Raw genomic sequence first — 14,025 nt, 5'->3', positions numbered from 1 at the left:
GCACAGGGTGACTTACAGAAGCACCTAGAGGAGTTTAGGACTGTAATGAACTTCTTGTGCTTCAACCTTGTAACTTCCAAATTCTGGAGAACATTAATTCCAGTAAGCAAGCAATGAATTGCACATGTGTACTAAGTTGCAAAGAAGTCATGATGGGGGAATTCCTCAACAGACCCTCTTTCCAAACTTCTTTTGTTCTCATTTCCCACAGTCAAGCCCATCTGCAATTTTGTGGTACCCATAAAAACTTCAGCTGTTTAATCTTCTTGAATAACTGAATTCTCAGGCACTGTGATCAAAGTTAGCTGTTACTCATCACAGGACTCTAATACCCTGTGCCTGCAGCCTGGCCACCAGCCCAAGCAGTGTGCTTCTTGTTCTCATGTAAAATCTCAAATCTTATGAAAATCTCACAATACTTCTGCAGCAGGTGGTATCCATATTCAGTCCTCATGACTTCCCTGTGGTAAACTTTATTGTAAGTTTTATTGCATAGTATTTTCTCTAGCCATACTTCTGTTGCAATTCTTACAATTAAGAAAAAAAATAGAAGAAAATCTTGGCTTCAGTCAAAAATACTTGGCTTTTTCTATTCTGCCTCTACTGGTAGAGTCTCTTTGCTCAGAAATTTTGGTTTGGTTTCTTGTAAAACAGCCTATGTGTGTTTATACTGCTTGTCAGGTAAAGTTCTGATAAGTTTCTCTTTAAAAATGCTGAAACAAAACTTTTTCCCATAATAAGTGGGTCTTGAGCATAAATTTTCTAAAACTATGAATGGGAATAGTGTCTATTCTCAGTTTCTAGAGAACATCATCTTTTAGTAAACACACTCGAGGGCAATAATGCACTCTACCAAATTATGACATTTTCTTTTAAAAAGAAAAAATTAAAGTCACTGTTCCCCCTGGTGAAACCATTGAGAAGGAAAACTCTACTTGGGGCAGGGTGCTCCTTGGCACAGGGGAAGGTGGCCCATGGTTGTGCTTGGAGGAAATGTGGGACACCCAAGGCCATGTCGCACTGGCATGTATTCCCCTGTCTGAAACACGGTAAGACCCATCTTTGTGCAGGGGCCACAGGCTGCAGTGTTACTGGACAGATGGAGGATCAGAAGATGAAAATTAGTGTGTTTTACCTTCCATGGATCTTTAAGCCTCAGAGGAAATAAAAATGGAAAAGCAATTGCAAGCACCATTAACTGTGCTGGCATTGCAGCCAGTGAAATGTGCTTTCCTCAGTGTTTTCTTTCTGTGGGATGCAAATTTTACATTGTAGAGGGACTTAAAAGATCTCCTTTTTCATATTCTGGCATTTTTACTGTATGTGAATATTACGGGTTTTTAAAGAGGTGTTATTATTGGTGTACTTCCACATAGAGATTGCAGCAACTTCCCTCCTTCTCTCTCCTCCATGTATCAGACATTCTGAAGTAAGCCAAAGAAAATAGAGAGAAAGAGCATCTTTTAAGTCTTATAATCTAAGTGTTGAGTTTTTATGTGATGGCATCAGTATGCTTGGTAGCTTGCACTGAGTAGAAAACCAATGTCTATTAAAACATCTTGGAGAGAGAAAAAGTGTCTACAATTTTTCATCTACATGAGTATTGTGTTTTGTCAGTGCTTTGTTAAGATGCATCTAGCCTTCCTGGGGGAGGTTATATTATGAGATTTTTTTTTTTAAAGAAAGAAAATCAGTACTTGCATATAAAATTTCTTGTTATTTTCTAAAATCTTTCATTCTCTCAAAATACCCTTTTGTTGTGCTTCTATAAGATAAGTCGAGTTTATTTTTCTTCCTCACCATCCTATGTCTTTTGTCTGCACCCTGGCATGTGCACAACCTGCAGAACCATGTCATCTCTCCAACTGTGCCTTCCCCTGCTTGGGACTTACGAGAGATCCAGTTGCAAACAATTTGGGGAAAACTGCACTAAGAGAAATGTGAGGGTACAATACAAATTGCAGCCTGACCCAAGTGAGCAAGTCACACCTTGCTAGCACACATTCATTGCTTCTCTGACCTTGCAAAGCCACAAGCACACCAAAGGTCTCAGGCTATTGAGTCTGGTCTCTTGGGAAGGGGAAGGAAGCAATCTGCACGATAGAGCAGTGAGAATAACTGTATCCTTTGCCTTCAAAATCAGAAACCATGAGTCTAACCTTCAGCAAGTTTATAAAATGCACAGCAAAGGCCTCAAGCACAGAGAACCAGCCCAAAATTCTCACATTTCATAAGCCTGTCAATGCACACTGTGGATGCTGCCATGATCAAGATAAAGACAGGTGCTGGGGGCTCGTGATAAAAATATAAACTCCAGTTTCTGCAGCAAAATGCTGATGAGACCAAATAGAACCATCAAGCAGGAGCAAGGTGAGTTCAACAAAGTGTGAAATACCATTCCCTTCCTTCAGAAAGAAACTGTAAAAGTTTCAAGTATACTACTTTCATGCTGTCTAAGAGAAAATCACCTTCTGGTTCAAAATTATTTCAGTTGGAAACTATATAATCCTTTACAGAAAGTACAAAAGGTGAAATATATACAAAACTTTTAAAACTAATGTATTTCAATTCATGATGTTTTAAAATTCCTTCATCAATTAACTGATTTTTGGATGGACTGGAGCTTATTTTTAATAAAAAATAAAATCTATATGAGGCAGGTGGACCTGTACTGCAGGATGCTCCTTGGGAACAGAGCCAGGCAAGTTTAAAACTGAGAGATACTTAGAACAGAAAGTGAGGCTTTGCAGCTCGCACTCAAAGGCAGGATTGGCATTTTATGGGGCTGGCTGCTAGAGGCAGGTGCTGACCTGAAAACCTCACTCCTCTTGGAGAGCTGGTGAGCAGCACTGTCAGGGACAGCTCACACACTGAGGTGGATGGAGCTGTCTGTCTGTCTGTTGTCCCTGTACGTGCCTGGTCTGTCTGGCAGACTGGGATGCTGTGTCAATATCAAAACCATTAGCTGTATGATTGGCATTCACCATATTTTGGATGAAAGACCAGTCAGTTAATCCAAGGTTTTAGCAGTGTGCTGGGCAATCTTCTCTCTAACCTTGTCACACTTGCAGAGCCACCATGGGGAGGGGTAAATCCCCATTTCCAGAGCCTGCAATGCAGACCCAGCCTGCTTGGATCAGATCACCCTGAGTGTGAATCATCACACTTTGACTGATGCCCACAGCCACAGCAGCTTATTCACATCAAGGTATGTTTCTTTTTTATCCAACATCTGCTGGCCTAGATAACCATATGCATCAATGGTTCATCACAGGGCTTGGGGTGGCACTGCAAGCCAGCAAGTCAGGGGAATGCAAATGGTCTCCAGAAACACAGGGAAGTTTTTTATTTATTTTGATGAGAGGATCTGTTAAAATTTGAGAGTTTTAGAGTGAACAACAGTAAGCTGACTGAGAGCATTTTGTTTATCAGCTGCATTGCTGCACTGGTAACTTGGGTAACCTGGGCACTGGGGAGAGCCCCCTCTCCCCTTCCAGCTCCATCAAAATAGCTCTGTGCTAGCACTTGTTCACTGCTGATGGTGTGTGTCCTTCTAAGACACCCATAAGAAACAATAGGTCTTGTCCTGTCCAGGGTCACTGAAAATGCTCACTGCAGACACAGCCCCTAAGTACCCCTTGGTCTTCAAAGATACCAGACACTGATCACACTTGGGCTCGTGGGTCTGGTTGGCTGTGCACAGAACTTCCGTGTTGAAAGTGTCCTTACATCTCTGCTGGGAGCCTTTCACCACAGACCTTCCCCACCAGTGCCTGCCGCAGCTGCTGGTGGTGCTAAATCACGTAGCACACCCCAGCGAGGGCGGCAGCAGCTGACACTTCTTGGAAGTACTCGCCTCAGTTCAGGGAAGGTCTCAAAGAGGAATCATAGGCACCCACTGCCTCTGCTCTGGGGTGGGGACAGGACTCTTGCCAGCACCCAGTGCTGAGCACCAGCAGTGTATGGACAGCAGCACCTGGCCCTTGCCCACTCTTTCAGAGGCTGCATTGATTTTGGGGGCTGCATGGGGCACTTGGCACCTGGACAGCAGCACACTCTGTCCCACACATCCCCCCCATGCTCTGTTCCCCAGCCCCTCAGCATCACATATCACTGTTCTGGGGCTGCTGTGGAGGTAGCAGCAAGTTTTGGTGTGAGTGGGCGCTGAGGCTCATACAGACTGGTGTAGTCTAATTTTCATACATCCACTCACCCTCCAGTTTGGCTACATCTGGGGAGAAAGGTTTCACTTTTGGTTGCAATTGGCTTCCCGCTGAAAATCTTCAAAGAGCTGTTTTTGAGACTTGAACTCACCAGAAGGGTGAAGGGGGGTGTTGGTTCTCTTCACTTTTTCAGAGTCAGGGAGTGTTGGGGGTTATTTTCTTTCTTCTAATGGTTCATAGGCCTTCCTCCCGTAGGGATGAGCACACCGCCTCTCCAGTGCTGCTCTGTGCCACGGGTGATGATCACAGGGCTCAAACAGGCTGCTGAGCTTGTTCCAGAGCGAGCAACGGTACCACCAGTGATGATAGGAGAAGTCTGCATCTGAGCAGGTACAGCCATGGCCCTCGCCCTTCCCATGCGCACCTGGAAACCCAGGCTGTGCCACAGCCTATGCCAGCAGGGAGCTGTGCAGCACAGCTCCAAGTTTCCCTGCGAACCAGGCTCTTAGTAAGCAGAGCATGAAGAACCCCATCACCAAAGGTCCTCTGCCACACAGTGCGTGGGCCAGGCAGTGCCCTGTGGACTACCAGTGCCCCACAGCACAACGAATCTGCACTGACCTGAAACTGCATTAAAAATAGATCCCAAGATACAAGACTGGGGAGAGAGGAAAGGCGAAGCATGAGCTCATTGCTGCTGCTGGCTTTTGCATTTGAATAGATTTTCTTAAACAGTAAAGAAGCAGCTAACATCTGGTTAGACTTTTGTTATGGAGTCCATGTTTTAGTACCATAATTACTGTTGCATTCAGATTTTTCCTGAATTCCCTTATTTTACATCTCATATAGCTTAATGAAAGTGGCTGAGAGATTTAGCTGAAAATGCAATATTGATTAGGAGGATAATTTCAGGAATATTTGGTAACTAGAACATTTCATGAAAAGAACTTCTTTTTCTAAAAAACATCTTATAGTGTCTTGTGATTGCATGACCTAACTTCTCAGCTAAAGATTAAAGATTATTTTTTCAAAGTAAAAGTGTGGGAGAGTAAAAGAAACTAACTGTACCATGATAATAATGAGGAAAGGTTGTGAGAGCAGCATAAAGGCTCTTGACTCTAGTTGCCTCAAAACAGATTTACAAACAGCTCAAAGAGTAAATTTAAGTACGCATTAGTAACAAGTGCATTAGTCACATTAGGGCTTAATGAAGTGTTTATGAAAAGCAGTCATGAAGCACTGTCCTTCAGAAGTAATTCACTAAGATGGGTCTGATAACATGTTCTGGATTTAATTAGTCCAGTGTTTAGGTCACTTAGGAAGGGAGACAAGGATAAGACACCCAACATTGTTTCAGGATTAACAGTCAATTGGAGAAAGTTCTCCTGGAGCATCTGTGTTTTATCAGATTCAATTTCATGTGTCATAAATTCATAGTCACCATTAAAATCAAGAGTAGAGCCTACACTGGGCTCTGATTTTCACAAAACTCTTGAAAGGAGCAAGGCAAGAAATGGGGACTTGAAGAGAGATTATTTTCGTTACAAATGGAGGCTGACAATCACTATTCAATTGCCTCAATGCAAGGCAAAACTCTGCCTTTTCTGCCCCGCTTGGACACTTGCCCATGCTGTTTTTCTTTCATAGATGACCTGTGACTAGGAAGTCTGAGGTTGTAATGCTGCTGTCTCTGCTATAATCTCTGTGGTCATTATGGAAACAGGGAACTTGCTGTGCTCCCATGACAGCTGCATCAAATTCCACCAGCTACCCAAGGCTCGTGCAGAGAATTGAGGAGTCAAATGCTTCCACTTGGCTGTTGGAGAAGACTGGTGTGACAACTCACCAACAAACCAGATGTCTGAATTCACAGACAGTGGCAGAGCTGCACCAAGCAGGAGCAGCTTTGGTTTGTCTTTGTTTTCGGTTTCATTGTGACCCATGTAATCTGCAAGGGTAGAGCAGGGTCTGCATGGGATGCTGAGGTGGGACCAGAGCTAGCATTTGAATGAATTAGCTGCCTCAATACCACTGAAGTGGATATTTGGATTTAACAGCTAAAGTGCTTTGCTGCTTCTGAAAATGCTGCCAGCAGCTTTAAAGTCTAGTCTGGGCTGTTCTGTATGCCCTTTTCCAAGCTCTGGAGAGTATAATTATAGCTCTTCCCTAATATTGCATAATAAATACATGAAAAATTGGTGTCCTCTGCTCTTGAGATAATGGGAAGACCCTGCTTTACTTCAGATTGATAATTGGAGTAGGTTTATTGATTGCAGCATTTCTGAGAACTATAAACTCAGAAAAGAAAGAAAAGTAGTTGGCTGCAGAGGTTAAGTCTAAAGGTACTGTAGATATATCACTAGTGTCATATACTTGTTTGTATTAATGCTACAAAGAAAAAGCTGCAATGGCCTGGATGTTGAGAGCATAATGACTCGGCTCCGGTTTGATTTTCTACAGGATTCAAGATTAGGACCACAGTTGAAGAACAGCTTGGATCAAATAGACACATGCAAAAGAAGTTTGCTACACTGAAAGAAAATTGCTGCCCCAACAAATCATTCTGCGACTTCAATAGCTCTCAGGGCATGGAAATATTGACTGATAGATGCATGACTTCCCTGAATTATCACTTGCCTATGTGTACTAATGTAGAAAATACAGACAGTGCCTATTCTTTGCCAGTGACTGAAAAATAATTCATGTTATAGGTAATCTTTGTGGTTTTTGAAAAAAGCTGGACAAGCTTTATGCTTTCATTAAGGAATAATTCCAGCAAAGGCAAAAAAGGGTGTTGGGTACGTCAGCCTCTGCACTATTACGCGCCAATTTAGCCAATACCGTGTAATGCAATCTCTCTGCAGCATGAGAAAATGAAAGAATTTAGAACAGGTTCTTTTTGTCAGTCTTTCACAAAGTACATTTCCAGATCTTTGCTATTCAACCTATTCTGCAAAAAGAAGAAGTAATTCTGTGTGCACATGTAGTTTGCTACTTCAGGGTGTTTATTATTTTTACATAAAAGTGCTGAACTTTATTTGAATTCACTAGTTCATTTAATTTGTGGGAGAGGAAGGTTCCTGGCGAAAAAAAATTAGTTGTAGAAGTCTGTGCAGAACAAATATGGTATGCTTCATGTTTGAATCTGGAAACCAAGACTTCTCCTTTTAGAAAGTGTGGGAAAGAACACCAATGAACTCTCACACATGGGAAGACTTGAAATAATCTTTCTTCATCTGGGAAGCTCTAACATTAACAGAGGACCTAGTATCTTTGGGGAGCATAAGCAAGCTTTTATAGAAGGATGAAGGAGTTTTGGACAAGGATGACCTGTCCAAGATCAAAAACCAAACATTGGTTTGAAACATTTTGGCTGTTGCTATATTTTAACTTGTTCCCTTTGTATGTAATGAAAACATTCATTAAAGCAACAAATAACCAGCTTGCAATGTTTATCTGGCCTTAAATAGGATATTACTGTCATGGTATTTAAAAGTCACCATGGTCATAGAGAGGACTATTCCACAAATTTTGCTTTAAAAAGCAAATCCCTCAGTGTACCTTTGATACAGTAAGTTTTAGTAAGCAAAGAAGTTACTGTGGGATGCTGACATTTCCAAACTGGTATTTTATGATGATCTTCCTCCATATCTGAACATCTTAGGGAGTGAGATCCCTAATGCCCCTCCCAGTCTCTTACCTGTCTTCTTACAGTAAAAGACAGAACTCAGCACAGGGCACAAATACTCTGTTGGGATTGTTTTACAGTTCCTTTGAGAAGTGGAAGGAAAAGGGAAGACACATTTTATGATGGAGAGGAATCTTCCTGGCATTGCTAGAGCTCTTAAAGAAGAGAGCTGTGTCCAAGAGCATCACTGGAAAACACTCCCTGAGGATCAGGCCTGGAGTTTACCTCATCCTTAGATATCTGTTTTGGAGCTACAAACTATAAAAACGGAATGACAATTAACATGCTGTTTCCCCCAATTCTTTCTTCTACTTTTCCATTGTTTTTATTGTTATTACTGTCTCTTTCAAAATACCCAATGTGATTACTAAGGGTATGAAGCCCTTGCCTTGCAGATCATATGATAAATAACATAGATCAGGGTACTTTTAGTGGAGAAAAAATCACCTGCTCACAGTGTCCTTCAGGAAGCAGGGAGACGTCGTTCTTGCGTGTTATCTTACTGTATTTCCTGTAAGGCTCAGCATGTTGGTTGAAGTAAACAAGGGTACACCCAGATGGGCTGCAGGTTGTTATGAGTTGAAATAGCAGGTAGCTCATGTTATTTGTGTACAAAGTTTCAGTTCCTTAATAGCACAGCAAATCTTTAAACTAGGCTTACACACTTTTGTGGTACGTGGGAAGAAGGCATGTTTCTCTAGGCTTTGATTATAAATTCTGTACATTGAATAATTTATGTTAACCAGGATTCTCAAATAAAACCAGTGAAAATGCAAATAATGCTTCTTCCTTTTTTTATGAGAAAACTTCTAAGAGCATATAAATATTTTGTTAGAAGCTCCATTTCAGCTAGCAGACCTCCAGAAATTAGGGCACTGAGCTGTAAACTTCACATCCTGTTTTTTCTTTAATACCATCTGGGGAAAATAATGGAATCTAGGCTTTACTGTCTTTCCACAGATCATACACAAGCAAAAAGGCTATCGCTTGCTTTGTTGTGTTGAAACTGTCACCACTCATATGAAGCCTAAACCTCAGATTAATCTCTGAACTATGATGGCTTTATTTTCAAAGCAGCAAGCTTAACTTAAAAGCTCTATATGACTTGAGATTCTGGCTGCCTGAGGCTGCTCTGGTCTCTAGGTCTCCTTGCAGTGGCCGTATCTCATCCAACTCCTCACTAAAAGGTGTTGAGCTAACTCACTGCCCTGGCAGGAGAAACAGGGATGGGAAACTGATTGTAGATTTTCTTCTTCCCAAACATTGCAGCAACATCTATACCACTGACCTTTTTAATAGATATTTTGTAAATCGTGTATATTTTATTGACAAGCAGGGATATTTCATCTAGACTCTCCTCACATTACTAACACCTAGCAGCCAAGGAGCTGCATTTCCCAGCCTCTGCTATACAGTCATTGCAGCATTGCCACAGTGAGAATCATCAAGGCTCTACTGCCACAAAGGATTTGGATGTTATGCAGAAGAAACAGCTATCCAGGCAGTTTTGTTACCTAATTCTCCACCCTTTGAAAAGAAAAAGAATTTCTGGTTCTTTCAAAAATTCAGTAATGTGATAGTTCATGATCTCCATCTTGATCTGTGTTTTCAGAAGCCTCCCAGTTGACTACTGTTAAGGATTTGAGTTTTCTTTCTTACATTTAATGTAGGAGGAATAATATTAATGGGGTTTGGGTGTTTGTTTGCTCATTAAGCAGTCAGCAGGGGCTCACTTAATGGAGCACAAACTCACAGTTATTACATTATCACTTAATTATTCAGCTCTGACATCACTGCATCTTCACAGCAGGCAGCCACACAAGTTGGAAAGGGGTGTGTTTCACTTCAGCCTTGTGCATCTTGATGAAAATAGGGTAACAGGAGTGGCTGGAGGCAGCTCTGTGCCAAACTGATCCTGCCTTACTTCACAGAGCCTTTCAAGCAAACCAGGCCCCCATGGCAGAGCACAAGCCACAGGAAGTTATTCTGAAATAGGGCAGCTACAGGGAAGAGTAATCAGAGGAAAGGAGTTGCCAGTAAAAATGTCACATTGCTGTACAACTCTGCTTGCTGAGATATTTTTAGGCTGTTTAATAGAGAGGAAGGGAGGGATGGATGCTTTTGCAGTGGTAAAAAGTGTTCACTTAAATTTCCTGAAATCTCAGTTCTTTAGTTAACCCACAGGTAAAACAAATTTAACACCATGAAGCTGCTGTTTCTCTGTGAGTTAATTTCCAGAGCAGGCTTCCCTGTAGTCCTTGAGGAGTTAATTGTTTCTTGTGTCTTTCCCAAACAAAATCTTGTCAAATGGCCAGGCAATACACGCCAGATTATCCCACCTCTCCTCAGAGCTGTGTTACAGGGGGATGCTGTAGAGTTTTTGTTCTCATGGTGGAGTTTTAATCACTCTTTTTTTCAAACATGCAGCACAGCAAAGGCCAGATGCCAGGCAGTGTAAGGTCTCAGCAGAGTCTCTTTTTACAACAGCTACATTGCAAAAGTCAGCCATTTCAGGTGGCAAAACTGGGGTGAGCCAACAGTGCTCAGCTTTGCAAGGCTATGCACCAGCTCACTACAGAAAACGTGCAAAAGCAGCAAGGAAAAGAGGCAGGAATACTCTGCTCAAGGGCTTGTGGGGTGTTTTCATTGTTCTGTGCAGAAGAATATGTTCTCTTAGTGTTTTCTCAAGGGAAAAGAAAAATCTCTTTGGGCAGAATTGTCTCTAAGAGAAATGATTGGCAGACTCATGCAGAAGCACATTCCTGCAGATAAGTGATTGCTTCTTATATAAGGGAACAGCTTTTGCAGGAAGTCCTGAATGCACAACTTTTGAACATCTTGTATTCGGTGCTGAGAACACGTGACACGAATTTGTATTCACCACAGTGAGAGACCTGTGAAGTTTCTGGCAATGACTTTATAGATTATGTTTGTTGCTGTGTCATTCTGAGATTTAGAGGTGATTTTAAAGGGTGATGTGCAAAGGCAGAAATGGTTTTGTTCCACTGATATTATAAAGGTGCCTACCTTTGTGTTGAGTCTAAGGATCAGGGTCTGGGAATTTGCAGCCACAGAGAGATCTCTTTAACCCATTTCCTTCTTTATTTAACTTTGTGTGTGCAATTTTCTTTTTGTTGTTAGCAAGACAAAACAAAGGTAAAATTCTTAGAGCTTTGGTTTAGCAGAAATTACTCATATTCTATTGCCAGAAAATTCCCTGAGGAGAGGAAGCCAAAAATGTAAGGGGAAAATACAGACAAACTACAGGTAACATTTGAGACTTGAGGAAATGGCTTGGATGACTTGTGGAATATTGAATATTACATAAGAGTGATCACCTATCTGTAGATATGGTTCAATATCTGCCTGCTGAAGAGGTTACTGCCTGGTATGATTTCACTGAGTTTTTTTGATCTTTGGGGTGTTTTGAGTAGGCTTTAGAAACATTTTGAGTGAATTAGCACATGGAGGCATACATGGGAGGTACATCAGATCACTGATATATTACTATATAGTCTGCATATTACTTCTATTGGAAGCCCATGGAATTTTCATGGGAATAATGTTCTCAGTATGCAACACAGGAAAGGCAGCAGGTCTGGCAGAAGCTGGGCAGAAAGAGCCCTGAAGTCTGGTGCATGCAGATCGTGAGGTTATGAACCCCACAGAAGTTTTCTTCAAAGAGATGCCTTCATTGTATATTTAACCTAACAATGGCATTTGGGAGTAAGTATCCCCCAAACAGTTAAATATAAGTAAATTCTGGTGTAAGGAGCTGCACTGGCAAGCTAGAATGCAGGCTGGCATCACATTCAGTCTTTTGGGGCTAGGGCATTATGCAGCCACAGTATCTTCTTAACATTGAACAAATGATTCAAAGTAATCCTATGAATTTTTTTTCCTGCCCCTACAATGTTGCAGGGAGAGTTGACAAAATTGTTCAGCCACATAGGCAAAGCATGATCCTAATTCAATTATTTATTCAATAAACAGTTTCTGACTTTCAGTCTATAGCTTTGTTCCAGTGGAAAATAATTATACACATCCAAGGATGGTGACAACTTGTACTAGTATCTGGCATCAAGACAAATCTATTTTTGAGAAAAGGAGGAGGTGCCTAATAAACCCAGGACATAGTTGGACAGTCCCTGTGGCCAGACAGCCATTACCTTGAGAAGTCTGAGAAGCTGCAGCTCTAGAAGGGCTTTGCCAGTTCTGCTCTGGTCCAAAGAGCCAGATTTCCCAGACATCATGTGTTAGCTGTGCCACAGCAGGATATACATGCATACAAAAGGTTCTACAACACTCAGTGTTTCTGATGCTGATGCTGCTCAGAAGTTTGTATGTGTTACCAGCGTAAGGGAAAACAACAACAAGGAGAACAATGTTTAATAATGAAAGTGCAGAAGTGACACCAGGAGTGGTATTTTTCTGACTTTCAAGGCTCCCACAATAAGCAGAATACCTCTGGTTTATGCTTTTTTTTTTTTTAATTTCACTCTGCCTTCCATCTAAAAAGGGAACTTTTTATCCTCAGTTTGTTTTGGTCTGCTGTCAGTCAGAATAGCGACCTGTGACCTTTTAGGGCTGTGACCAGTGTTTCCTGACTGTGCATTAGCCCAAGCTATTTCATGCATTATTTGACAGCATAGAGATTAAACAACTAGCAGTAAGTTAATTGCAAACATGACTCTTGAAAGCTCTGCTTTGCAAGCGCTCTACCTTGGGAATTCATCTGCTTCTTTCACTAGATATAGAGAAAGTCTTGTCTTCATTGCCTTACAAGTGTGCAAAGAGATGGCTAATTGAGCTGTTGTCATCTTTGTTGCAAATGAGACCAGCATTCTGGAGCTGCAGTCCCAAGAGCACTATTAATCATCTTAAAGTGTCCTTTTTACTGCAAGCCCAGAATAAAGTAGATTGATTAAGGAACTGGGGGAGAGATGTGCGAAAACAATGCATGTGACAGATGTGCCTACAGCCACTGGATTAAAGAAGGAAAACTTACTTTCTCTGGATTTATATTTAGAGCCATTAAATGTTTAAAGAAAATTAATGTAGCTACCCAAAATATCCGAATTATAATAGTTCCCCTCAGATAGAAGGAGCTAAAATACCCCTGTGAATTGAAGCAGGGACATCCAGGATGGTGGCCCTCCCTCCCGTAGCAAGAAGTGCAGCCCACCCAGATGTTCTCACTGCTCCTCCTTACTTTGTCCCTCTAATTTATTCCTGAGAGGCTGAGACTAACAAGGGAGTGATAATTATGTGCTGACTGCTCTTGTTAACCTTCAGTGACCCACTCCCGTTGCTTTGCTGGCAGGAGTCCCCCTCCCCACATTACAGGGAAATGACAGAGGTGCTGCTGGTGCCCCAGTGGGTGGCTGCAGTCTCACACGTGAGTGCAGCCATCTGTGCTCCCTGTCGATCTAACACGTGTAAAATACAAAATTAACATGATGAAGGCAGTAGGGGGTAGGTTAATGTGAAGCTGGAGAGAGATTTCCCCTGTTCTTTTATTCTACTGCTTTGTTCCACCATGATCCTTTCAAGGGTTTTTATCTGCTGTATATTGATGCTTCTGAATGGTGCTGCTTGCTGAGAAAGCTCTGCAAGATGTGCCTCTTCAGGCTATTTAATTTGATCTCATGTATGGCAATCTCCAAAGGCATTACTAACAGGAGTTACTGCATCGTGGTTCACATCATCTGCACTTCTAGAGAGTCCGGGATGAATCCCAGGGAGAATTTAGGAGCTGATTTCCTAATAATTATGGCTAGAACGGAGAAGCAGGGAGCTGCCAGCACGGTTGGTGCTTGGCATTTCAGCAGAGAGAGGACAAGATACATCCCTTGTCTCCACCAAAGGATGCCCTCGGAGTCCACTGGCAAAGGGCTGGTTCTGATCTTTGCCTGAGGAGGAAAAGCACAGCTCAGATGCCCTGCTAGGCAGCAGAGGTAGGTGCTGCACTCTGTTCCCAGTCCTTTGTGAAGGACATTGTATCGTTCTCCTTCAGTCACCTACAACAATTGCTGTCATGACCAGCTAGATCACTTTTTTATGCCTTTTGTTTTCTGCACAGAAGCCTTTCCACATGAAAGGGGGGCAGGATTACTCATGATAAGCTCACGGTTGCTTTAGCTTTCATTCCCATTTTGCCCTGCCTGGGTTGAT

The sequence above is a fragment of the Catharus ustulatus genome, chromosome 1, assembly GCF_009819885.2.
Source record: "Catharus ustulatus isolate bCatUst1 chromosome 1, bCatUst1.pri.v2, whole genome shotgun sequence".
Classification (NCBI taxonomy): Eukaryota; Metazoa; Chordata; class Aves; order Passeriformes; family Turdidae; genus Catharus; species Catharus ustulatus.
This window is presented reverse-complemented; position numbering follows the sequence as displayed.